The 26,488-nt window shown below is 52.7% G+C and overlaps 1 protein-coding gene across 4 annotated transcripts in view; it reads left to right on the top strand.

Annotated features, from left to right (window-relative positions):
• Positions 1 to 26,488, top strand: part of KLHL29 (kelch like family member 29) — a 300,737-nt gene that overhangs the window by 121,614 nt on the left and 152,635 nt on the right. The window contains exon 1 of one of the 4 annotated variants that reach the window (XM_045813463.2): positions 5,271 to 5,966. The exons of 2 other annotated variants lie outside the window; for them this stretch is intronic. The gene's annotated coding sequence lies outside the window, so the exon portion shown is untranslated. Of the gene's footprint in view, positions 1 to 5,270; positions 6,031 to 26,488 lie in introns of those variants that run through there. One more of the 4 variants, XM_087863841.1, reaches the window with a different exon arrangement.

Here is a 26,488-nt window from a genome sequence, read left to right as displayed (position 1 = left end):
CTCTTGTGAGGAGTAAGGGAGATAGTGTGTGGTTCATAAGAAATACTCAGTAAAGGGTGGGCTTGAAGTAGTAATTATAGTAAATACTACTACCACTGTGGTTATTAATTATTACCAGGAAGCAGACAGGTGCAGCGAGCTGGGGGCTTACGTTGCCAGCATGCTGCTAGCTTTCGGGAACATCCAGATCCCTAGTGCAGCCTCCGTCTTCAGGCCAGGAGCTCCCTTCCTCTGGCCCCTGGGGGATCTAGAATGGAGGAGACATGAGAGGTACCCTCTGACACCTTTGGCCATATCACCCTGCCCCTTTAAGATTTGTATAAAATGTTCAGGGAGGGTTCCCTATGACATGTTTTTGTTTTTATTTTTTTTATTTTTTTTTAAGATTTTATTTATTTATTTGACTGAGATAGAGACAGCCAGCGAGACAGGGAACACAAGCAGGGGGAGTGGGAGAGGAAGAAGCAGGCTCATAGCGGAAGAGCCTGATGTGGGGCTCGATCCCAGAATGCCAGGATCACGCCCTGAGCCGAAGGCAGATGCTTAACCGCTGTGCCACCCAGGCGCCCCTATGACATGTTTTTCTTACCTAGAAAGAAAGACAAAAAATTTGGAGTCCACCCACTTGACTCGTGAGTGCGGTGTTTGTCCTCTGGGGAGGGGTGAGCAGCCAGGCCACCAAGACGGGGAATCAAATCCCCTCCCTTCTCCTGCCCCCCATCATGAGTCCAGTGGCTGTCCCCCCAAAAAGAGTGACTCTGGATGGTGAATGGAGCCCAAACTCTCAGACCAGCTCAGGAAACAGCTGAAGTGACCTATCCCATTTGATCAATGCTTTGTTTTTATTAGTGACTCCCTGGGAGAGGGGAAGGGGCCTGTGAGGCCAGCGAGGGCCAGGCAGCTGTGGAGAAGGAGCTCGTTTCCGGGCGTCCCGCACACCACGCTGTGAGATGCACTTTCCGGGCCCAGGGCTGTGTAGAGGCGCTCTGGCAGCCTGTGCGCAGAGGCTCTGTTGGAAGCTGCAGCCGCCAGGTGGGGATGGGTCTCCCTGGGACAACTGACCCTGTGCCACGCTCCTCCCTTGCTGCCAACCTGGTCGGGCCAATCCCCCGCCCTCTGTCGAGGACACTTTTTCTAGCCACCGTTAGCCATCACCTCCTCAGGCTTTGGGTTTGCCAGGGCTCCTGGCCCCCTGCCCTCTTCCTCCCCACCTCTTCTTCCTCCTGGATGTCCTCACCTGCTAACTGAGCTAGAATATGCCAGCCAGGCCAGCCCCCCGTCAGGACTGGGCTCTGGCCCCGGACTGGGGTGTCACCTGCCTGAGGTCTGTCAACAGGGTGGGTGTCAGCTCAAACCACCTCTGAGTATTGCCTGCCCAGGAGACAAGCCAGGTAAGGGAGACTCAGGGAGAGCAGAAGGGGACTGAAGTCTTGCCTGTCTCATGGAAGAGGATCAGTGGCCACTCCAGAGTCAAACAGACTGCAGCCCAAGCAGAACCAGATCCCTCTGAAGATGGGGTCCTAGATGGGGGTGAGCATTGGTAATTTTCTTAGGCTTGGCCTCTGCCATTTCACGGGATCCAGGGCAAGTGCGTATACCTCCCAGGACCTCAGTTTCCTAATCTGTGCAATGGGAGGGCTGGAAGGAGAGGAGTCTGCAGGAGCCTTTCGGTCTGGCCTTCTGTGATTCATTGACTACTTAAAAACAAAGACTTACAGCTGGGCTGGGCTGGGCGGTGGGGAGAGAGAGAACAAAGCATGCCTTGTTTGCTTGTATTGGAATCCAAGGAGTGGAGTCACTGGGATTTCCCACCGCTTGGTGGAGGTCAAGGCCGGGCCGCTGCCCTGACTCCTGTTCCTGGGGTCCCGAGACCGTGAGACCACCAGAACTCACTGGGAAGGGTCGATACCTGCGATTAATTACACAAGTCTTTTCTTTCAGTGAACTATTTACATACCCCAGCTCTTCAGGGGGAAACAAACTTCTGCATGATAGCATATGAAAGTTTTCCCATGCTTTAAGGCTACTTTTTCATATATTTTTCTTAGGACAACACAAATCCTCATTATAGATATTTCTATATTTTAGCAAAAGGAACCATACTCATAGTAATGAGATCCCTGAATAAAGTTCAGTTCATTTTCATCTCTTTCCTCCCCGAATATTATTGCTGGAAATGTTACATTATCATAAACCAGAGTTCGGGTTGCATATAGGGTTTTAACAATTGTCATTTTTCTCTCGATACAAATTCTGATTACTGCCCACATTTTACAAAGACCCTCTCCCTCACTCTGGTGTTTTCTTTGTAGGTATTTTTCTTTGCTGGGCTCATGATCCAGACAATGAGACTTAGGGGGGATTATGACGGAGCGCTCCCGTGACCTCTGTCCCTCTTCTCTGCCGATCTGAGGCACAGAGTCTGGGCCTGGGGTGTATGGGGCAGGTGATGTGACAGGGGGTGATACAGGGGCTCCCCCAGAAGACTGTCCTTCTGACAATCCAGAAGAACCCCTGGAGAAGGCTCTGGGCCCAAGGCCTCCTCTCGGGGCACCATGTGCTGTGTAGGAGACCCCTTAGAGGCAATGTTCATGTGCTGGAAGCTTCCCCCTCGACCATATCACAAACCACTGGCAGGACTGACGTTTGGACTTCACAAGGGGCTCAGCGTCAAGGGCCTTCTCTCTGGCACACCAAAGCTGTAGGTCCTTCCTGCCCTTGTGGACTGCTCACCAGCATGGCAGCCAGCTGGGCAGCCGTGAGTGAGGAGCTCCTCACCTACTCCGTCTCCATCTCCTCCCTGTGAACTTTCTGGGAAGCCCCTCCCTCACTGTCTCCCTACCTGCTGTAGGAATTAAGAAACTGTCTTTGGGGCACCTGGGGGGCTCAGTTGGTTAAACACCTGACTCTTGACTTTGGCTCAGGTCACTATCTCAGGGTCGAGATCGAGCCCCATGTTGGGCTCTGCACTGAGTGTGGAGTCTGCTTAAGATTCTCTCTCTCTCTCTCCCTCTCCCTCAGCACCTCCCACACCTCTCTCTCTCTCTCTCAAAAAGAAAAAAAAGAAGAAACTGTCTTTTCTCGGATAACTCAGATGACTCAGATAACTCTGTATTTGAATCCCACTTATGAGCTGTGTAACCCTAGGAAAGTGTCTGCATTCCTCCGTAAGATTCTTCACCTGTAAAATGGAGTTTTATAATAACTACAACTAAGTTGGGAGGATGGAATTAGATTAATTATATCAAATCTCTTAACCCGTGCCTGGTACCCTGAGGTGTCCTGTAGGTATTGGGGGGCTGCACCCATGTCGTTCCCACCCACACTTCCTCTAGCTTCTCCTCTGGGTCGTCTTCTCTCTGTCACTTTTGCCCCCCTGTAAAGCCCTAACTTTCTTTTATTTTAACCATGTTGGGGAAATCCTCCTGAAGGGACTATCACCCCCACTTCCCTCTTCCACGGCAGTGCCCATCCAGGGGATGCTGTCTGTATGATCCCAGCACTGTCCACTTTCCAAACAGCCTCATTCCCACACCGAAAAGTGGGGACCACTTGTATCCACATCTCCTACGAGGAAACAGAGGTTCAAAAAGTTTAGGCCAATTGCTGAAGGACACACAAATGATAAATGTCGGAGCCAGGACACAGGCTCTGTCGAATTCCAAAGCCTGCACTCTTAACCAGTCTGTGGCCTTGAGAGTATTGTTTCTTACGCAGCGCTGCCTTGGTGGCCTGGGGGTCCTATGGACGTAGTCAGGATGTTTGACCCTGAACTGAACGACCAGAAGTTGCCCTGCTTGCCAAGGCTGTGCTCCTGCTTTTCAGTATTTCTGCATCTTTTTTCATCCTCATCCGTTCAACTTGCTGTGGTCACTCTGTCGCCCGAAGCAACAGCACCCCCTCACCTGCTGTGGGCTTGCTTGTTACAACTGTGTGCGAAGGATGCGTTCATAGGCCACCAACGAGGACGCTGGGGCTTTGCCGTGAATGGGGAGCTTCTGCATGGTGACGCCGTCTGGTTTGCTTGTTGGAAGGCTCTGTTCGATTGCTTCGGGACTGGTGGCTGTGTTTGGGATAAAGGAATGGTAGCTCTTCCTTATTTGGGGACAGATTAGAGACCTTTTGCCTTTTGAAATCTGATCAGGAAAAAAAAATACTTTTTTTCAAGGTCGGCTAGTCATCCAAGTGGGATGGGAAGATGAGGCAGGCCTTTCGGGTTCTCTTCTCATAGAGCGGGCTGGTTGCCCCAAGGGGACCCAAGGTCTTGGGTTCTGAGCCTTGGGGAGGGGGCTTGATCTCCTCCAATCCCAGCCCTAGGCCCAGACTCTGAGTTTTATTCCTGCCTCCAGTGTCAGATCTCTCTAGATGGGGCCATGTCACCCACCAACTCTAGGGGCCAGGCTGCATACCTATAAAATGGGTGTGTGGCAGACCCCCCCATCCCCACAGAGTTTGCAGCGTAAACTCCGCCCTGCATATGTTGTATGGGCCTGAGTGTGTCATTGCTTTGCCCTCATCAGAGTCCGCAGTGAGCTGCCCCGTGGGCAGATGTGAGAGCAGTCTTTGTGGAACTGAGTGTTAGAGCCTGTGCACCTGCCTCTCAGGGGTGTTATGGACACTTGTTGGGGGGGGAGGTCCAGAGCCTCGGACGGGAGGGGAGGGCAGAGGCATTCTAACTTCCAGAGATTCTTTTCACAGCCCCAATTTGCATTTTGTTCAGCAAAGTCTGGACTGGGAAAGCTTGCCGCCCAGATGCCAATGAGTAATAGCACAGCGTGTCTGGGGTGGGCGGGGGGCAGAGGACCCGCATTCCATATGAGGAGAGCAGAAAGGGCGCAGAGGTATTCTCCCACAGTGAGTTTTCGAATTCCTCTTATGATCCTTCTTCCATTCTAAAGCAAAGGACATAAATGCTGAAGTATGGTTCTTGCCAGTACTGATAAGGAAAACCAGTGAATGCAGGAGTCTCATTAAGAAAATCCTAAAATTTTAGTCTTATCACTGCTGCAACATAATACAGGAAGTATGTTAATTCTAACCTCGCTGGGCATCCCCACCCCCTGAAATCCCTTTCGGCTACAGCTGGCGGGGCCAACTGCGGCCCCTGCTCCAGCCTGAAGTGCTGTCGGATTTCGATTTGTCTCCCGCCTTGGCTTTATGGACGGACTCTCCAATTTGAGTGGACAGGGCTCGGCCCCTTCGCACTCCCAGCTGCTGCTGCAGTCACTCGGTTCAGCAAGCATTGTCTGAATCCCTACTGTGTGCAGGGCAGGGCAGTGGGAGCCGGGAAATGTCCAGGTTGGGCTGAGTTCATCTTCTTGCGAGAGCCAATGAGATGAGGAGGGAGTGCTGATTTACAGGCCAAGCCGCTGGCCGACCTTGGCCCCAGCAAAGGCTCATTTCAACAGGCTTCTCATCCAGGTGATTATTTGCTGTCTGTACGGCTTGCACTTGGCAACGATCCTACAATTCTGCTCGCGAAGAGGGGCAGGAGCCTTGAAGTAAGTGCTTATCTCGTAAAGAGACGACTCATGGCGGAAGGCTTGTGCCTCTTTTGGGACTGGCCTAGACACCTCCAGCCCGACTCTGCAATGATAATAACTTTTTATTGACTCTTCCAAATTCCTTCTCCATCTGGGGTTTCTCTTTCTCCCCACGACGCCCGCGGGGGGAAGGTAGAGTACGCTCGAGCATTCGCGTTTCCCAGAGCAGGAAGCTGACGCCAACGAGGTGAGGTGACTTGCTCCGTGCCATGCTAGGGAGTGGCAGAGCCCGCCCCGGCAAGCGCTGGCCCCTCATCTGCATCTCTTTCCACTCCACCAAACCCCGAGCTGGCCGGGAAGGCAGAAGACACCGCCGCCGTGGCACGGGCGCCAGCCGGGCCGGCCTGGGCTCCGTGCAGAAGCTCGAGCTCGGAGGGACCGAGGACAGCCGGGAGCAGCTGCATCCCTGGGGACTCGTAAGAGGTGCCGAGGGGAGAAGCCGGGCGGTGGCTGCAGAGTCACACTGATAGATGTTCACAGCTAACGGGTGGGTGGCTGACGCGCGCACTCGGGCCAGGGTGGCCGCGCTGCTGGCAGGCCAGCGGGCCAGGCATCACATTTCAGCAACAGGATACGATCCCAGCAGGGCGCAGGGCAGGGCGAGCGAGTGGGAACAGGCCGCTGGGCGTTCCTTCGTGGTCTTCTGCGCGGGGAGGGGCTGGGGGCTGGGGACGGGCAGTGTGGGGCATCCCTCCGGTTCTGTCTGCTCCACTTCTTGGCCCACCGTGCCAGCTTTTCCAGAGGCAACAACGCTATGTGTCCCTCCCAAGACCCAATAATGCCAATACCTCATTCAGAAGTCAGAGTTTCAGAGGGACTTCACCGAGACAGGAGCACATTTGGTCTGAAAATGTTCCAGGAAAACAAAAGCCTCCCAGTCTCCCTGCCTCTCAGCGAAAGAATTGGAAAGGCCTTTTCCAAATGTATGTGTGTTGGGGGATTGGAGAGGAGGCCGTTTATATTTGCTAGGGGATCTTATTTGAAAGTAATTTTGCTCCCTGTAATTTTTTTATTCAAACCCTGCTGGACTTTGGTTCTCAGCTGGGTGACCGTGATCTCCAAAATTTGCTGACATTGCCCATAAAAATACATACTGTAACTTGTAACGAGCAGGATTTGTTTCTGGAGCATTTCCCTGCGTCAGCAGAGCACCCAGGTGCAGCCCCAGGATCGGTCCTGGGGACAGGAGGCCCAACATACCCCTGAAGGACGCCGGGAGCTAAGTATTCCCGTCTAGACACGGAGGAGGGAGGAGGAAACCAGAGGAAGCTGGCTCTCTGAGAACTGGAGAAGGCCCAGCCTGCCCCTGAAAGAGAAGAACTCTCCCTTTGTTCCCTGCCCACGGCTTGTTCCTGAGCCTGGCCCCACTGGAGGGCAGAGGAGACTTCTGGGGCTCAGCCTGGAGAATTCCTTTCTTTTCTTACTTCCTCCTACTCCACGTGGCGTCAGATCATGACATTTCTGTTCAATGCTGTCAGTGCCTTGGTTTGAGGAGAATGTCTGTGTGCCCAGGTCCCTTGGCCAAGAAGAACTGGTGCCCAGAGCCTGCTGGCATCTGTGGCTCCCTGTCTCCCTTCCCCTCCCATGTGACAGCAGGCAAGAACAGTGCCTAACCCGAGGTGGTGGGGCAGAGCTAAGCAGGAGGTGATGCAGAGGAGACCCGTCCTTAGCTTTCATGTCTGGCCAAGGCCCAACTTCAGCCCTGTCCAGGAAGGGTAGCTGTGACATGCCTTACTCCTCTGAAACGTAGTGACCCAACAGCTCCAGCCCCTGCCCCTAGCCACAGGGAAGCCTGCAGGGCCAGGGCCCACCAGCTATTTTTAGAAGGCTATCAGGTGCACAGGATAGCCGCTTGCCTTTTTCCACCTGCTTGGAGTCATTATAGGGATCCTATGTCTTTGCCACCCGCCCTGCCCGTCTAGCAGAAGAGTCTCACTGTGGCTGGGACAGCCACTAAGCTTCCTCCTAGTGTAACCCAGCCATCGCTCTGGCCTTGCCTGGCCATGACAAGTGAGCCATCGAGATCCTTGGCCCGTGGTCTTTTTGTCCTTGGAATTACAAGTGTTGGACACTAATGCTTGCCCTCCTCTGCTTCCTTGAGAGGAAGTTTTTCAAGGGTCAAATTGTATGGTTGGGTCAGGAAGCATCTTGAATTGGGAGCCCACCAAGGGGACTATTGATTCATGGAGCAGAAGGTCCCAGAGCCTTTGTTCTAGCAGGAAGCTGCACAGCGTGTGCGGTCAAGCAGGGGGAGTCCCTGTGTGCCCCGCGGACTTCATTCCCAGCAGAAGCAGGGGGTGGTGGGCTTTTGGAGAAAGCTTTGTACAGAAGTGGTGCATCGGGAAGGGTTTGATCGGGGAATGCAGGAGGGAAGGTGTCACAGGCAGAGGGACCCTCCTAAGCTGTGCTCTTGGCCTGGAAGTGGGATGGCCCAGGGTGTGACGAGGACCCAGGAGGAGACAGTGAGGCTGGTGCAGCGGGCTCTGCAGGGACGGCATGAGAAGAGCCTGGGGAGAGCAAGAGGTGGCACCTGGAGTAAAAAGCCTCAAATGCCAAGTGAGGTGCTTGGACACGATCTGGCGGATCAGAGCAGGGAGACGAAGGAGGTGGGGGCGTGGTGGGCAGCTCTGCTCCCTGCGGCCGCCATGCTGTGGGTCTCCCTGGCCACAGGGCAGCAGCCACAGCTTCGGGGCAGCATCTTCATGACCCCCCCCTCCCAACCCCGTTCCTAAGTCCCGTGAGTGTGGTGAGCTGGCCTGGCTCCCAAGAGCCCGTTGCTATCACCCCTTCCCAGCGTTATGGTCACTGACATCCTGTTGGGAGTGTTTATACAACAGAGACTGGCAAATGCTACAAAGCAGGGTCTAGCGGTTTTGCTTGCTTTGTCCGTCTCCCCCACACGCACAGACACCAGCACCAGAGCAGCTGGCAAACATTTACCAGCACGTCACTGGGTGACGGTGGCCCCCCAAGGAGATCATGCTTACGCATAGGAGTGGGACCAACAGTGAGCACATGGCGTTGGTAGAGTGGTTTGTGGACATGCGGCGCGCCCCGTTCCCTGGGGAGGAGGCCACGGCTGGAAGTGGGGATGGAGCCTCTGCCAGGACAGTTGAGCAGTCCCGTCATCTGTTGGCCGACTCTGAAACCAGACTCCTTAGCACGGACCACAGAGCTGGGACCCTCCTCCCCCAGAGGAAACATGCTCTTCCGGCCTTTCTGCTTCCTCACCTGCGCCGGCTCTGGCCCAGCTACACTGAACTACTTTCAGCTCCTTAAATGCAACCTGCTTCTCCTCCCTCCAAGCTCAGCACATGCTGTACCTCCCTGGAAATCCCCCTCAGCTAGCCCGTCTCGGCCTTGCCGACTCCAGGCACTGGAACGCTGGGCCCGGGGCCTGGCCCTTGGGGTGCACTCGGTAAATACACGCCTGGCTGTGGCTCTCCTGCTGTGTGCTGGCAGAGTATGAGAGCCGAGACGGGGCGGGGCGCCTTTGCTGGGGTGGGCCGAAGAGCATGCCAACAGAGAAAGCACTGGAGCAGGACTTTCTCTCTTCACAGTGAGTCTGGTTAGTCTAGACTCCATGCTGAAAGCGCGGAACTCGTTCGATGCTTTACAGTCACAGAGCCCATTAGAATCCTTCCAGCAGCCTTGAGAGATGAGCAGCGGTCCCGTCTTAGAAAGGAGGAAACTGAGGGCCAGCTGGTAGACCCCAGGCCTTGACCCTGGCTCCTGAGACCCTCCATCCAGAGCTCGCTTCCTAAACCGAGGGGTTTTGGATGATGCATCCCAAGGGAGCTCAGAAATCAGGAGCCCAGCCTCCTCCAGGAGACCAGAGTACAGGGCCTGACTCCAGAGACAGGTCTGCAAAGCCCATCACCACTACCCCACAGGGCCTTGCCTCCTAAAAATGGGCATTAATGGTGGCAAGGAGTGTACTGTTGCATTTGTTGCTCTTTTGGGAAAAGAAAAAAACCTGGCTTCTTAGAGCTGTTGTATTTTATTTTTCTGTAAAGAGGAAATTAATTTTAGTCTTTCTTTTTGGTTTAAATGTTGTTCTTTGCTTTTTCCGCCCTACAATTTAAAAGGAAACATTTGTCTGTTGAGAAAAGAAATGATAATTATAGACTAAAAATTGTTTCTATTCTGATTTGAAAAAGTGACAAAAAAAAAAAAAATCCATTGCACAGATGGGGCCCTGCTGACAGAGGGTGTTTAACAATGAAGCCCCAGGCCGGTTCAGGGCTCAGAGTGGCATTCGAGGTGGATTTGGGCTCCAGTATGGAGGGGCTCTTCCCAAAGCCGGTCCCCATATCCAGTGCTAGTTAGTAGTCATTGTGAGGTGTGGACCCTGCGCCCTCCGAGGGGTTCACCAGTGAGAGGAAGGAAATGGGACTGGACACTTTACCTGTGGATTGCGTGCAGTTAGGGGAGCTGTGTAGACAAGACCGGGCACTCCCTCGCACAACCCCAGAGCTCCAGAGCCTCCCGGCTTGATTCCCTCAGCCGAGAATTTTACTTTTCAGCTCCACCGAATTACAATTGCTCCAAGTCCTTCGATCAATAAAGCAGGAAACTGATTAGACTGTGAAATTAAACTAATAATGCCACACTATTAACCCTTGATCAATGGGGAAAGAGCTCAAAGTGAAGGCTATTTCCTAAATCCATATTACCCTTTGGATACATGTATTTACTTTTTGGAAGAACTCCGAGGCGCACACACGCTCCCTAGACTCCTTTCTTCCCCGCAAAGGCGGCCCGATTGGCAATGCGGAACCACCTGCGTGTGTGACGTGGAAGCCAAGATGGGTCAGGGAGCACCAAGTCTGCAAGATGGCTGGGCTGGGGCAGCACGCTGTGTCTGGGGTGGCTGAGGGCGATGGCCTCAGTGCTTCGGCTGCATGTGTGATCCCCAGAATCCCACCCCCAACCCCCTGAACTGCCCTTCTGGCTTGTGGCTCTGGTCACAATACAACAAAGGCTCACTTGTCACAGTGTCAGGGACTGCGTCTCCAGTGTGGCCAAGTCTTTGAGAGGCCACGGCTTGTCACTCACCAAAGAGGTGAGCATGGAGCAGGCCGGACCTCACACACAAGCATCAAAACCAGTTCAGCTATAGCACTTTCGTCCTTCCAGGCCTTTCCGTTTGCTCTGCACTGCACAATGTCAGCCCTGCGTTATTACCCCCATTTAAGGAATGAACAAACTGAGTCTGAGGGATGGAAGCTGTATGGTCACACAGCTAAGGAAGAGATAGGAGCCCAGCTCCAGAACCCTGGGCCAGAGCCCGTTGGTCGCCTGCGTTGTCTCCAAGCGGCTGTTCTGGAATTAGCAACGTCTTTGTCCTTCCCTGGCCTCGCCACTGAGAAGGAGGAGCCAGCCCACCCTTTCCCTTGGCCCTCCACGGGGACCTGTCAGCTCCATCACTGTGGAATGTTGCCAAGGCTCAGACCCCCTCTCTAAAAGTGGTGATGGTATTTAATAACTAATTACTCTAATGATCCTGCAGAAATGCTGGAGACCTGTTTTAGGAGAGATGTCAATTAGAACCATCTGCACGGTGAATAAAGGAGCCCTACCCCAGCTGTACTGTTGAAACATGTTAGCGTTTTCCTACCAGCGGCCATATGGTACTTAACGAAAGTGAATTGTTCACACTGCACAACCCGCGCCTCCTGATGAATACCAGCATTTTGTTTTGGAAAATAGTTCTTCAATCGTGTGGAATATTTTTCAATGCAATAAGTAGCAAGTTGGAAGGCGGCAAGCCCTTGAATGCAAAAAGACTTCCATCACCTCAAGATGCTTTTCCTCCATCCCGGCCCATCCCCTGCCCCCGCAGGCTGCTGAGCCCAGCCCCGCCCCAGCCCCCACGTCCCACCTGTGGCCAGGCCTCAGCATCTGTCTCTGAATCTGCTCGGCCTTGCCGAGGCCACACAGGGTTGTTGCCCCACCCCTCCTTCGTGTTTTTAATTTGTGTGAAATTGAAAGCAGGCCGTTCAAAGCTATGTGGCTCGAGAGCCTGGAGCTCCATCTGGAAGGCCACGAGCCATCAGGCCAGGGTCCCCCAAGAGCTGAAACGTAGTGTAGGTGTTTCACTGGGTGTGTGGCTTCCGGAGGGCTGAACTTTCTATTTGTGTCTGTTCTTTTTAAGAAGTGCAGATCTCAAGTCGATACCTGGTTGCTCAGCAAGGAGGAGGTGGACTGTTTCTGGGGGCTCCACAAAAGCCAGCCTGAAGCTCCCTCCTCTTGTCACCAGCACAGCGCCACCCATCAGCAGTGACTAAAAGTTAGAGCCACCCGGTGGCCACTCCCTGACCTAGGGCCGGACAGCTGGGGCCCCGAAGTGCAGCCACCCTGTGGGTCCGTGAACTGAAAGCAGATATGGTTCAGAAGGAGATCAGTGCCAACAGGAGGCCTTTGTTGTGCCAAGGAGAGCTGGTGATCACGCTCCCATAGTCATGCCCCACCCTCCACGCACCGCCAGATCGTGCTGCACAAGGGGGCCCTGCGCTCTTGGGGCTCTTCAGCTCAGCCAGCTGAAGGCTCTGCTGTCAGGGCCACCAGGAGGACACTATCCTATTGTAGTCTGCTCTGGGACCAGGAGGATTTCACTTGCTGGCACTGTCTATTCTGGAACTTTCCCTAGAAGCGAAGTCACTTATTAAAGCTTAATAAAAGGCAAGATTGACTACAGTTAGTGATATGGAAGATCCACCACAAGTCCTGATACCCGAGCTGTTCCTCACAAACCCGTGGTCCCATAAATCTCACTTATTTCCAATTCAGCAGCAACTGATCCCAAGTTACAATAATGATCCTAAGTTCAGCTGAACACGTCCTTAAAGGAAATCCTTCTGGGTGAAAAATAGCAGAAATCATGCTCACATCTGTCCCCGATCAGCAGACTGCACGATTGCTTTCCACATCTATGCCCTGGGTGTTTGCTCATTCTCATTGGCACCTGGTACCTCACAGACACGTGTCTGAAAGCACCGTGTCACGGTCACTCCCAGGTGGCCATCTCAACAAGGTGACGAAGGCCAAGGGCAGCCTCTATTGCCCCTGCTCATGGAAGGTGCCCATAGCATCTCGGCTAAGTCACCAGCCTTTCCATTAGACAAATTCCAGAATGGAGTTGGTACCCTGCTGCCCTTCTTGCCCCAAGTGGAGCCATGCCTGACAGTTACCCTAAAGAGTTAACCATTCCTCATTTGGGGGAACGGGGTGGGGGAAGGCTGGGGCCAGTTTGACATATACTGCCTGGTCTGAATGTGAATGCTGTGCTCAGACGCTGAATTTGATGAATTGCATTATAAAATTTAAAAACAAATTTAAAACTCTATTAACTCCCTATAATGGCCTCCTCCTGGAGTACACACACAGCAACGGCTCACTGGCAAGGAGAGGAAATAGTCTGGTTTGCAGTGTGCTCCACTTGCAGCCGAATCGAGACAGGCGGGAGGGGGTGAGGTGTAGCCGGCTCACACCCCCTGTGCACCACGCACCACCCCCTGCTCCTGGGTCAAGAGTGAGGCCCCTGCAAACAGGCCATCCCGGGATTCACATCACTAGGGTTAGACTTTGGCTCCTAGATTTTACCTAAATCCTGCTTTCTTTCGAAGCTAAAACACTCTTTCAAGACTGGACCACGGAGTGGGTTGCGAGATGTGGCTGAGGCCTGGGCGTGGGGAGCCCATCCACACGAGAGGCCTGTGGTTTGTGGGTCAGCATGTGGGTGTCGGGCAGAAGGGGGGGCATCCCCAGCATCATCCTCCCACCCTCTGCGGCAGGAGAAGGGGCAGGGCAGGGAGGTCTGTGGTTCGCTGGAGGCCTCTGCAAATGAGGGAGCATTCTGGGGAAGGAGGGGGATTGGCCTGGCTCCAGACTACCAACCAGAGAGCGCTGAACTTTTGTTGAGAAAGGAGCCAGCCCTGCAGCTGTGCGTGCACATGGGCAGAGAGGAGGAGCTCTGCTGGCAGTGAGAAGGCCTGGGGACCCCCGGGGAGAGCTCCCTTGTGTCTCAGTTACCCCAAACTGAGAGTACGAGGGGCTGAGTGGCCTGGCCTTCGGGGAGCTCACGAGGTTTTCTGCCACCCAGTAGCTTCTCCATTTGAGAGGCAGCTCTCCCTCCTTCTGTGCACATGAAGTGGTTTGGAGTTCTTTGGGAAGGAAAAAAGCTGGTGTACATATACGGCTGGACTGGGGGACGAAAGGCGGTAGAGAACCTGAGTGTGTTTGTGAAAGGGAGAGTGCATGTGTGTGTGTGTGTGTGTGTGATGTGTTTGCAGATGTGTGTGTGCCTTTTAACATGAGTGCCTACTGGCCATTCCTGGGGCTGCAGGGTTCATGTGGACTCTGCATCCAGGGGTGTCTGTCTTTCTGAGAGCGCCCTTCTGGGCTGGTGTTCCACGCACTTTGGGAAGGAGGCTGGGACAGTCTGGGCTGGGGCGCTAAAGAGACCCGTGGCATTTGGTATTGAAGAATATTTGAGCCTCTCCCAGGAGTTATGCTGCTGATGCAACACAAGGAGCTCCCGGTCTCTGACATGCTTCAGTGTCTCTTCTAGGGAGCCTTGACCCTGGTTAGCAGATCAAAGTCAGGTGCAGCAGAAGCTCCCAGAAAGCTCCTCCCCTGTCAGCTCCAAATGGCGTGGGGCATTTGGTGTAACATCTGTAGTAGTTTGAGGACTCCCCTCCTCTCTCAGGACTAACAGTGTAAGCAAGAATCGGGGGCATCTACAGCAACGAAGAAAAGAGAATTTCCTCATGCTAGCACACTCTAGAAGGTCCATTCCTGGGCAGTCGCGCTAATTACAGGCCACCTCTGCCTCCAACCTTCTGAGCCTGCTTTGGGCCATTTTGTATAAATAAGACTGTTTTTGGAAAAAATAATTCTACTAATTAGCCCCCATCACTTTAAACAAATAAGATTTTCCTATGACGTTAAAAAGAGAGAGAAAGAGATGTATGCATAATGCAGAGTTTACAGGGCTCCTTTTGCGAACCAGTACGGCTCCTGCCATCTTAATTGAAATTTGAACCAAGTGAGGAAGCACCGAGCTTTGAAGGCCCTCAGTGGTTTGAATGCCTCCCGGCCTTGGTCCCTACAGCACCTCCCCTCCGTGCAGCAGGCCGAAGCTTTGGTTCTAGTGGATTTCTTCCCACAGCACAGCCAGCAGCAGAAGGTGGGCTTCAGAAACATCCGGAGCCAGGGCTGAATCCCGGGGCAATGCCCTGTGAACCTGGGAAATCACTCTGCCACATTGCACCTCTTATGATTTCTCTTGTAGGGCAGCCATCATCGTCATTTTATTTTTGTTAAACAAAATCATGATGTGAAACACCTAGCCCAATGCCTGCCACATAACAGGCATTCAATAAATGATGGCTCTTGTTATGTCTCAATGCCTTTGCTGACACAGTGTCCTCCCTGCCTGGAGTCTTCTCCTCTTTCTGGCCTCCTGTTGAAATCCCATGCATCCCTTAAAGGGCTAGCCTGACCACCCTGCCTCCAGAAAGCCTTCCCATGGGCCTTAGCCAGAATGATGGATGTTTCTACAACATCATAAGATTCGAACTTGGGTTCCAACCCAGAGGCCATTCTTCTCCCTATTTTGCTCCATGTCCCCTACCCACCACGGCATCGCCCAGTCCTGCACCCAGTCCCATGCACCGCAAAGAGCCAGTGCTTGAGACAGGCTCGTAGAGTGAATGGGACTTGATGACACTTGGGTCCCACAGTCTGTGCTGGGCTCCAGTGATGCAAAACTTCCCTTGCCAGACCCCTGTGGCTGGCTAATGAACTGCAAAATTAGGAAAAAAACAAAAAACAAAACCCTGCCTTTTGTGGTGACTCAGGGCCCAGGACATCTCAGGTTTTACAGCCTAGAACCCCCAACAGGCCTTTTTATAAGTCCCCTAACCCTGTTGACGCTGCAGCAATATCTACTGGTTCTAAAAGAAGCTGCCAAAATGCAGTGTGGCCCGAAGGAATGTTCTGGGCTAATGGAAATGGCCTGTGTCTTGATTGGGGTGGGGGTTATGCAGGTACATACGTTTGTCAGAACTTGTCACACTGCACACTTAAGATCTGAGCAGTTACTTTATGGAAATTGCATCTCCATAAAATTAGTTAATTTAAAAAAATTGCAGCCTGCCCAGGTGGACCAAGCAGAGAGGGCTGCTCTGGCCCCCCTGTCTTCTTCTGTGGGCGAGTTGGCCTTGAGAAGTGTGCCTAAAGCCAGCATGTCACAGGATTGCACCAGGAAGCAAGGGACAGAACAGCCTCTGTGCTTGTGGGATTATAATCCTTTCAACCCTGAGCCTGGTCTGGATGCATAGGTGCCCCCCCATTCGCTCCCCCACACCCTCACCCTAGCCTGCCTCAGCAGAGCTGCCAAGTGCCTGCTCTCAGCTTTGTGGTCTCATTCAGCCACAGGCTGGAGGCCACCTGTCACCAGAAAGCAGAGGGTTAGCATTAATGCAAACCCCAAGGCTCCTCTAATGTCTGTGCACCCATGTTCATAACAGCATTATTCATAATAGCCAAAGGCTGGAAACAACTCACGGGCCCACCGATGGATGGATGGATGGATGGATGGATGGATGGATGGATGGACAAAATACAATGAAATATTAGTCAGCCTTGAAAAGGAAGGAACTACTACAGTCATGGGTAGACAGTACAGCCTAGATGAACCTTGAAGACATTGTACTAAATGAAATAAGCCGGACACAAAAGGACACATACTGTATGATTCCACTCACTTGAGGTCCCTGGAAGAGTCAAATTCATAGAGACAGAAGGTAGAAGGGTAGTTGTTATGGGCTGGGGAGGAGGAAAGAATAGGGAGTTAGTGTTTAATGAGTACAGAGCTAAAGGTGAGAAAGTTCTGGAGATGGATGGCGGTGATGGTCACACAACATTGTGAATGTACCTAATGCCACTGGCATATATGCTGAAAATGATGAAAATGGTCAATTTTATATTCTGTATATTGTATCACAATTTTAAAATTTTTTAAGAAAAAGAACAACAAAAAAGAAAAAATCCAAGGTCTAAGCCTGCCTGTGGCCCCCATGAATTGTGACATCTCCTATTTCAGAGCCAATGTTTGCCTGGAGATGTGCTTTTTGTACTGAAAACCCAGTTGTAGAAAACATTGACCATCTCTGACTGCCTACCCCTTTCTTAAAATCAGAGTGCAGCCCTTTCAGAGTGAGAAGTGTCCTTCCTCAATGCTGGGTCCTTTGGTCAAGAGAGACACAGTCACACCCCTGGTTTCACCTGATTTTCTCATGTTGGCTCTGTCAGGTGACATGCAGCCTCAACCTGACAGCCAAGGGGTGAATTTTCCTTTACGGCTCTGGAAACTCCCAGCACCATAATTGGGGTGACCCCATCCTCAAGACCCAAGGGGTCCCCAGCTGCAGAAATTAGAGCACATTAGGGGGCTGGCTGTCAGGGTGGGTTGGCGCTTGGTGTGTAATGCAGAGTGATGCCCAGCACTTGTCACAGTAGGGAGCCAGGCTCCCACACAGGCCCGCGGCTGAGGACTTGAGGCCAACTGTCCCTCCTCCGCCTCGGGACCAGACTGGATTTGCCCCTGCTGTCATAGTGCTGCACCCATCACCATCTCACACTCACAGCTCACACTCGGAGGAGAGAATGGCTTGACCCAGAAGCATTCCGCAAGGGGCTGCTGACCTTTTTGTTTGCAAAACAGACCTGGAATGTTGAGTCCTGCTATCTCTCCATAAATGTCTGTTGCCTTCAGGCCTTGAGGGGAACAGAAAGCAGATCCATCGAGAAATTGAGAAGTCCTGAGCCCCTGTTGTAGAAAGAAATTATACACTGTTTACTCTAGAGTGGCCATCAATAAATACATAAAACACATTGTAAACAAGGACGGCGACATTCTAAGACAAACTTCTGGTTTCTCCTCCTACCCAACGAATCGTGAAAAACAACACACACACACACACACACACACACACACACACACCCCTCCAGCAGTTCAAGAGACTGCATCCTGTTTAACCACTCACGACCCATACTATGTCAGCTGCACTAGTGCTTGGAATGCAGAGCTGTTTGTGACTGTGAAGCAGACCGGGATTCATCTGTGGGCAGATTTAGAGCACAGAACCACACGGACGAAAGGAAGCCAGAGGCCCCATCTGGGTGTTTGGGAAGGCGTAGTCCATGGGCTCTTTGCTGAGATTCTGGGCCTGTGGGGCTTGGCCACCTCCAAGAAGCTGCATGTTGAGGGGAGCTGTAGGGACAGGTCTTGGGCCAGCCCAGCACCTCCATAGACGCCGGTCCAGAAGGAAGGGTTGGATTCTAATGACACTCACTTGGTTCGATAACCTGGGCTGCTGGAGGCTTTGGAATGTGTCCAGAGGAGGTCAGGATTCATGCCACAGCTTACAGGGCGGGTAGATGTTTCTGAAATCCCATGGTGATTTGTCGCTGAGGAGAAAGGAGGCTCTGGTCTGCAAAGAAAATGGCTCTGTTAACACCAAATGTACCTACGGACCTCGTTTCGAGGATGAGCACGTGGGCACATCATGGAACCGTTTGGACTGGACCCCAGTTAGCATTTGGGAACACAGAGGCCAGAAAAGAGAAGGACATCTCCAAATTCACCCCACAGAGAGTGCAGAACTAGGACCGGGGCTCAGCTTCCCCCCGACTGCCAGCATGGGAGCAACGTTGAGCACCTAAGTGGACTATGAGCGGTGCACCCAGTCCCCCTGAGGATTTGTTAAAATGCAGATTCTGATTCAGTAGGCCTGGGATGGGGCCTGGGATTCTGCATTTCTGACAAGCTCCCAAGGGACCACTCTTTGAGAACCAAAGATGCCTAAAGTCAGCTTCACTGGCAAGAAAGCCAGATGGTCTTGGTACAAAGCTGGAATTTTTAATTCTACATCAGATCCACTTGGCTCTGCTCTTGTTCTGTTTTATTTTTACCAAGATGTTGAAAAGCTTTTGGCCGAGACCCCCAACAAGGGGGTTGTCTGTCGCACTTGATCAGCTGCCCGCTGCCCAGACCTCCAGTGCTCCCTGGCATGCGGAAAGCTGAATCATGGCTGAAAAGTGCATCACAGACACTGGGAGGAGTGTGCCTGTGGCTTTGTGGGGGTGAGTGTGAGAAATGATCTCTGGTGGCGGGGAGGAACACTGTGGAATATGTCATTCTGTTTGTTTTCCGGGCTATAGCTTGACTGACTCCAGCGTACACTGTCTGTCCTCGATATTCGTGACGATGTGACAATGTGCGATTGATCTTTTTTAGAATAAGAGGTCCTGGGTGGCAAGACTGTCGGGGCATCTGCTTTTTCCACCAATTCTCACTTATCTGGAAACCTCTCCTGCACAGAGCGTAGATAGAGAAAAGATAGGAAAGCATCTCTGCGGAGCTGACAGAACAAATAGGCATCCCCAAGTGTGTGCACCCAGAATCTGTTCTTCGTCATCAGTCCTGTGGGCTTTAATTCCGATCTGTTCTTTAAAAAAAAAAAAATACTAATTGACTATAAGATTGATTACCTGGATTCTGAATTCAAAGCAAATTTTGCAAACACTCGATCTGGCAAGGGTAAGGAGAGGAGTTGGAAGGATAACAGAAGCAATGCTTGGTGGAAGCTAATGGGAAGTGAAGCGGCCGCAAAGCTCTAGAATTCAGTGTGCACGGGTGGGCGCCCCGCAGCTGGGGCTGGGCGTGCGGACCTGCTCCTGCCTGGCTCCCTGGTCCTCGGTGTGACGCTGCTCCAGCAGCCCGTGTCTCTATTAGGTACCATTCTGTGCAGCATCTTGGGAAGGAGGCAGTGCATTTCGAGACATTTTGTCTTTAAAATGGATAAAATGCTTTGTTCTTGTTTGAGATTGGATATTTAAAGGAATCAATTTCAGTTATCTCAAAACTATGTCTGTAGGTTAGAAAAATGAGCCTTTCCCAGATAATCCCCGCGGACGGCGATGATGCGATATTGCTTACTCTACCTCCTTTGGTTACTTCATACACCTCTTGTCCTTGTTTTCTCTTTTGCCCACGTCTTCCTGGAAATCTTCTTCACAGTTCTAGCCTTGCTATACATTTATCTTTCTACAAGTTTGACCAATTCCCCGCTACCCCCCAATGGCTCCAAAACCTTGTGTCTCCAGCCTCCAGCTTTCTATGAAATGGCCTTCACCCTGATGTTCTCCCACCTCAGATTCCAGGTGTCCAAAAACAAAATCCTGCACTGGCCTTGCACACGTGTGTTCTCTTCTGCATTCCTCACGGCAGCGAGCAGCCACACCAGCCCCCAGCCCTGTGAGTTGGCTTCGTCCATTGTGACTGCCCCTATCTGCCTCCTTCCTGTCTCTGCTGCCACACTCAGACCCTCATCAGCCCTCCCCAGGCTACTTGCCTCTGTGCCCCCCGTGATCTCCTTGCTTCTGGTTGCCCATCCTCCAATCTGTCTCCCTCATGCCTGCCCCCCATCCCTCGGAAGGGCCCCTGTTCTTCACCCTTTCTCCCCAGGGGCCTCTGTTCACACAGCACTGCCCAGTATAGTAGCCCCCAGCCAGATGTGGTATTTAAATTAATTAAGATTAAATATAGATCTTCCTCAACATACAGCAGGGTTACATCTTGATAAATGCATCGTAAGTTGAAAATATCGTTAGGTCGAAAGGCATTTACTAGACCTAACCTACTGAACATCCCAGCTTAGCCTAGCCCACCTAACAAGTGCGCAGAACACTTCCATTAGCCTACGGTCAGGCACAAGCATCTAACACAAAGCCTGTTGTACAGTAAAGTGTTGAATATCTCATGGCACTTACTGAATGCTCTACCGAGAGTGAGGAACTGAATGGCTGTCAGTGTATTGGTGGTTTACCCTCGTGGTCGCGTGGCTGCCTGGGAGCCGTGGCTACTGCTACCGCCCAGCATCACGGGAGAGCATCTGCATATCGCTGGCCTGGGGAAAGATCCAAATTCAGAATTCGAAGTATGGTTTCTACTGAACGCGTATCACTTTCGCAACATCATAAAGTCAACACATCGTAAATTGAACCGTCCTAAATCGGAAACAGTCTGGAAAATTAAAAACTCCTTGCCTTGGTCACATTAGGCAGTTTTGGAGGGCTTGGCAGCCACGTGTGACTGGAGGCTAGCGTACCAGATCACACAGATTATAGAACATCTCCATCATTGCAGAAAATGTTTGGGCAGTGCTGGCCCACGCTGTTCCTTCGTCTTGGGCGTCTTTCTTTTCCCTCTCTCTCTCTCTGAATCCTTCCTGTTTCCCAGAGAGTCTCAAGCAGCTTCCTTCCATCCCAGACTTCATCTTAAGCAGCACAGAACTTAGTTCTTCTAATAGTGTATTAGAACATACTAGAACTCTTGTGATTGCAGCAGACAGGAACCCAACTCAGGCTAATTTAAGCAAAAAAGAGCATGTGTTAGCTCTTGTAACTGAAAGTTTCGGCAACAGCTTCCGACATAGCTAGACCCAAGAGTTCCTAGAATATCAGAACTCTTGTCGAGCTCCCATCTCTGCTTCTGTCTCTGGCTGTCTTCATTCTCTGCAGATTGCTTCCTCCTCACAGTCAGGGAAGATGGCCAGGAGCAGCTCCAGCTTACAACACCCATACTGTTCATGATTCTGAGCGAAGAGAGACCGTTGTTTTCTGAGTTCTATCCGATCTAAGGGATTTGGGTCTGACTGGGCCAAGAACCCTGAATGAGGGAGATAGAGCCCACTGGTTTGCTTGGCCTGGTCACATGCTCCCCCTCGGGGTGGGTCAGAACACCGAAAACTTATCTAATGGGCCGCGTGCACACAGGAAGCAGTAATTCTATTATCAGATGAAGCAGGAATGGATACCAGACAGCACAAATTTTACTGCTGAATTCCGCTCAGAACTTTCTCACTCTGCAGTGATCTTCCTGATGCCTGGCAAAGTACCGGAGTAGTTGATGCATTAATGAGTGGAGAAATGAATCAATGAGTGGGTGGATGGTTGGGTGGGTGAGAGGAGGGACGAATGGTTGGACAGAAGGATGGGAACCCATATGCCTACTAACACCGTGGAGTGCTGTGGCGAAGGCAAGGGGAGAGAACCAGGTCTCAGAACTCAAGGAGCTCGCGTGCATGCTAGGCAGAAATACCACTTACTGTCTGATGGTCTCCAGTCCCTGGAGGATTGGCCCAGCCCTGCCAGACAGTGGCCGCCTTGATTGAGCCTTCTGACCAAGTCCTCTCTGCTGCCCCTCCCAGCCCCCAGCACGGTGCTGAGTGCTGGCCAGAGCTGGCTGGTGTGCTGGGAGCCTGGCAGCAGCTCCGTGGGCCTTTTGTTTGAGTGGGACAGTGAGACAAGCTGACCGGCACGCAGGCATCTGAGGCGGCTACTCTCCCTGGATTCCTGGTCTCAGACACAGTATGTTCACCATTCTTACTCAAGCCCCTCACAATTGAAAACATGGGTTTTGTTTTGTTTTTTTCTGAGTCCAAGCCAAAACCCCACACAACCAATGCTCCCGGTGGACAGCAGCAGGGCTGGTGCCTTTTTCTTGGGCAAGAGGATGTGTGGGCTTTGGCCCAACGTCCAGCTCCCAGGAACCAGTAGGTGTGCCTTCCATCCAGGAGCTCTTGTTTCTGGCCGTGGCCGCGGCGGCACGGCTGCTGGAACTGTCTAGTAAATGGAAGAATTAATCCTGGGAAGTAATTGGCACCCTGGGGAGTGGTTGGAGGAGTCACAGCCCGCTGCGTGGTGTCATCCCCGGCGTCGGCGCGCCAGTGGCCTTGGGAAGCCGTGTTAATGAGAGTAAAGGGCTCACCCAGGCAACCAGGGTGGTGTGGTGCTTTGTTTTGTTCAGTTTTTAATTTCCATCCCTTTAATCTGTTGTTTAAAATAGCCCCTCGGAATTTGGCAATCATACTTCTTCCCTGGCAAGTTTGTGCTTTTCCCATCCTTTCTTCCATGGATCTACTTCTGTGCACATGTTCATTAAGGAGCAGAAATTCAGGAGGCGTCTAGAGGACTTACTCCAGCCTCCACAGAGCCGCCTGTCTGGGAGCTGCCCACCCAGGATGCTCCCGCCACAGAGAGGGCCCATCTGAGCGGGGATCAGCCCTGGGTCCGAACCAGGTCTGTTGAGGGAGGCGCTCCCCCTCTGCCCATCTCTTGTTCCGTTTCCAGATGGCACGTGCACTCAGGGGCGGCCCGCGCCCAGGGTCTGGTTATTTGGGGATTTGCTGAGTCTCCTGCTTTCTGGAGTTGACCTTTTCCACAAAGCACGTGCCATCCACAGAGCTTGTCGGGCATTTGAAGAAGACAATCCCCCGAGAGCCAGCATCCAGCCTCTGCCCTTCCCGCATTCACTGTCTGCGATGGAGGCTACAGGGGCCCGTCTCTGCGGGTCCCCTGCCTGGGACCTCAGGGACTCAGCCTTTGCATTGCTCAGCCCCGGGGAGCTGACCTGGAAGATCGGCTCAGAACAGATGCTTTTCACCCGGGACAGCCAAGGCAGGGAAAGCAGGTCTCGCTAACACGCAGCTCGTGCTTGGCTGGATCCAGGCTCTTGGTGACCTCAGGAAAGCCACTTTCAACTCTCTGAACCGTGTTTCTCCATCTATAAAACTAAGATTGCATTAGTCACGCAGTATAACTGCTAAACAAGCAACCCCAAAATGTAGCGGCTTAGTCCAATAGAAGCTGGGTTCTTTTCCAAATCACAGGTTGGGGGGGTGGTCACTGGGTCTGCTCTGTGACCCCGACGAGAACCAAAACTCCTTCCTTGGTGTGACTCTGGCCCCTGGGCTTCGTCATCTCCTGCAGGGAACAGAGACAGAGGGTGAAGAAGGCAGTCCTGCTGTAACCCGGTAGACCTGGAGGGACCCACATGGCTGGCACACACTGGCAAGACCAGTCACACAGCCCCAGCTAGAACCAAGCGGGACTGGGGAGTGTCGTCCCACTGTGGCCCCCCAGAAGAAGGGGGACACAGAGATGGGGAGCACTGGAGAGGGACCGCCTCTGCCAGAGAGACCACAAAGAAATCTTTTCCCCAGGCTGCCCGTGAACGCTAAATGTCAAATGCAGATGATCTTCCGGCACACGGTGCTGGCCCCATAGACACGTACTGTTGTTTTTCTTCTCTTTCCTCTACTGGTTATTCCCTTGAGGTTTATGCAAATAGCAGACCAAGGCAAGAAATTAAATAGATGTCCCTCACCTCCGAAGCCACTTATTTCCTGGTTTCCTCACAGTGTAGCATTTCATTAGCCCTTCCAGATGGGGAGACAGCAGACAGATTAAAAGTCAGATAGTGCCTAGGAGCCTGCTTCACCGGCTTCGGGAACGGCTGGAGCTTCAAAGCTATTTGGTATTTCCACTGCCGAAAGGCCTCCTCCAGAGCAGTTGTGTTTTAATAAATGGCTGCCTGAGTAATTTTCCTCGAAGGAATTACATCACAGCGATGTCTGCTCCTGGGGGATCGCTGGCTGCTCCCTCCCCGTGCTCCCTGTGCTGGTGCATTATGAATAGGATTCTCGGGGCTGGAGGAACCCATAAGTCTACCCACCCCTACACCCACCCGGCAGGCTCGCAGGACTCTGGGGGCAGGGGTGCGGCACTGGACAGGGACAGAGGGTGGGAGCCTGGCTGGGCCACATGGCGGTCGTCACCACAGTTCTGAGGGAGAGGTTTCGTCCAGCCCGCCTGAGCTGGCCCTTCCCCATGGCCACAGGCAGAAGGAACCACTTCAAGACTCGGGGCAGATTCATGCCCTTAACATCCCTTAGTGACACTGCCCCCTGGTAGGTGTGGGCAGCCTAGGGTTGGGGCACTGTCAGAGGGGACCGCTGGGGTCCTCAATCCAGGATAGCTCCATCTGTGGGGGGTAGGGGACTGCACAGGTCCACGCGGACGTACGGTGGCGGGATTCACACATGCATCCATTTGTTCATTGTTTACTGAGTGCTAACGAGAGGCCAGGCTGAGCTGAGATACGGCAGTGAACAGAGCTGGTGGTCGGAGAGCGGTGACTAAGAGCCATGCTGCCCTGGGTGGGAATCCTGGTTCTGTCACCTCCAAGCTGGATGACTTTGGGCAAGTCGTTTGACCCTTCTGTGCCCCCCGATTCCTCATCGGGGAAACGGAGCAAGCCATCATCACAGTGGAGTGTTTGTGGATTAAATGAGTCGATACTTATAAAGCACTGCCTTTGCAGAACTTGCATTTCAGTGTGAGGGAGACAGGGAAATCTAAGTAAACCGTGTTGTCTGAGAGAAGGATTAAGAGCAATCAAAAAATAAAGCAAGGGAAGAGCTGGTCACTTCAAGATGATCAGAGAAAGTCACTGAGACCGTAACGTGTAGGAAGAGACCTGAAGGAAATGAGAGCACTAGCCCTGTGGATACTGGGGAAGGGTGGGGCAGGCAGAGGGAGCAGCAGGTACAAAGGTCCTGAGGTAGGTGGGGGCCTAAGCTGCTGGACAAGCCGCAAGGAGGACCATGTGCTAGGGTTGTGTTGTTGAAAGAGACACAGAGTGAGAGAGGGAAGTAGGCGCGAGGGCCTCATGGACCTTGTAAGGGTTTGGCTTTTTCTCAAGGTGACGTGGGAGCCATTGCAAGGATTTGGTTGAAGAGTGAGATGGTCTGACTTGCATTTTATCAGAGTCATTCTGGCTGCTGAATGCAATAAATGAGGGCAAGGAAGTTCAGAGACCCCAACAGAAGCCCAGGCGAGAGATAATGGAGGCTCCTACCAGGGTGGCCGGGAGGGAGACGGAGAGAGATGGAGAGAGCAGCCATCAGTCACGGCAGCTGGACCTATAAGGAGCATCACGAGTTTGAGGTGAAGGTGTGCAGGGCTGGGGCTGTCAGGAAGTCCAGGTCTAGAAGGGAAGTGGAAAGAGCACTGGCCTTAAAGCCAGAGATAAGAACAAGCACCCAATCTGGGAGCCTCAGTCCCCCCCCCCCTATAAAATGGAGGCCATGCTAAGACTCACACAGCTTAAGTGACTTTTAGAGGGACAGGCGTGCTAGAGGTGCTCTGTAAATGCTCCTTCCCTCTCCTTCCTGCAGCCCCCATGCAGCTGGGTGAGGAAGGCTCAGCACAACAGAGAGGGGTCCCCAGGTCAGGAGGCCAATGCAAGCCAAAGCTCAGGTGTGGGGAGTGAGGCGGGCACCACCTCATGCCCATGCAAGCAAAGGGCATGTTGGCATCTCTGTCTGACTTTGTGGGGAGTTCACCAAGCACTGTCCGTAGGGCCCTGGAGGCTGCGGTGTGGGCACACCCTACCTGCTGCTCCTGGGGACAGTCATTTTCTGGGCAGCCAGAGAAGGGGTGCCAGGCCAGTCCCCTTCTCTGGCATGTGTAATACTGAGCTCCTTTCATTCTGCTCCCGGAAGTCCACCCCCATGGTGCCAGGCTGGCTTCTGACGCCAGAGTCCCCCAGGCCCAGGCAGGGACTCCCTTTCTACCCCTTCCCCTGCCCCCCGTATCCAAGCCCAGACCTCTGTAGCATCCTTTGTTGAACCCCAGACATCAGGCTGTCAGCCCTGCCCTGTGTGCCTGCTGCAGGCTGGTCCCTTGTAAATGGGCTGCTTGTGCCTGCAGCCTGGACTGGGCTGAGCTGAGAACAGATAGGCATCTCACTCCCTCCCCTGAGGCTGCTGCAGCTGAGATTTGGCCTGTAGACAGCTGTCCAGCACCCATTCAGTGGTCCTGACTCTGTCATCCCCAGTTGTCCTCAGGCTGCCCACTCCCTTGTCCTCAGTAGACCCTGGGGCTGAGCTCTGTGCAGCCAGTGTCTGCACAAATGTGACTGTGGGCCAAGGATATGACTGATAGATGTAAGTAGGGTTTCCACCCAGGCAACCAGTGGGGAGAGGCCCATGCCATGTGTTTTTAGAGCTTAGTGTGTGATCAGGGACACG

This window comes from Ursus americanus, chromosome 7, assembly GCF_024610735.1.
Source record: "Ursus americanus isolate L20-20 chromosome 7, mUrsAme1.1.p, whole genome shotgun sequence".
In the NCBI taxonomy this organism is placed as follows: domain Eukaryota; kingdom Metazoa; phylum Chordata; class Mammalia; order Carnivora; family Ursidae; genus Ursus; species Ursus americanus.
Note: the sequence above shows the minus strand (reverse complement) of the source record. Positions and strands in the feature narration are given on the sequence as shown.